At 39.0% G+C, this 634-nt stretch overlaps 1 pseudogene across 1 annotated transcript; it reads left to right on the forward strand.

The window, feature by feature from the left end:
* The first annotated feature begins 205 nt into the window (after nt 1-205).
* Nucleotides 206-628, forward strand: LOC103740996 (annotated as a pseudogene). Its single transcript, XR_607565.3, has one exon. The product of XR_607565.3 is annotated as a cytochrome c oxidase subunit 7B, mitochondrial pseudogene (transcript).
* The last annotated feature ends 6 nt before the right edge of the window (nt 629-634 follow it).

Below are 634 nucleotides of genomic sequence, written 5' to 3' on the forward strand. Positions count from 1 at the left end.
CACTGCAGGACACAGAGCATCTTCAGTGCTTTTCAGGGCTGATTGATAGTTTAATTTTATAATTGTCAATGCTGCTCTGCATAAATATGCAGTACAAAATGGCAGAAGTATACTTAGGGTCACTTCAGAAATTGTTGGAAATTCTATACTGATTCCAGTTAAAATTCATTTAATGATTTAAAAATATATTTACAGTTTTTCAGGAGTCTGCAAGGGTGTCCTCTGTGCGCTTGCACAGACACAGCAGCTAGAATTGGCGCGGTTCTATCTTCATCGCCACGATGTTTCCCTTGGCTAAAACCGCACTAAGTCGTCTCCAAGTTCGAAGCATTCTGCAAACAATGGCAAGGCAGAGCCATCAGAAACAGGCACCCGATTTCCATGACAAATATGGTAATGCTATATTAGCAAGTGGAGCCATTTTCTGTATTTCTACATGGACATATACAGCAACACAAATTGGAATAGAATGGAACCTGTCCCCTGTTGGCAGAGTCACCCCAAAGAAATGGAGAGATCAATAATCATGCCAGCTGGTATAATAATCAATGAGTTGTTTAAAAACCAATGCACAAGTGATGCCAAGTAAAAGAATCATGTATTAAAATTGGCATATTGAAACAAATAAAGTACC

This window comes from Nannospalax galili, unplaced genomic scaffold (assembly GCF_000622305.1).
Source record: "Nannospalax galili isolate Female #2095 unplaced genomic scaffold, S.galili_v1.0 scaffold241, whole genome shotgun sequence".
In the NCBI taxonomy this organism is placed as follows: Eukaryota; Metazoa; Chordata; class Mammalia; order Rodentia; family Spalacidae; genus Nannospalax; species Nannospalax galili.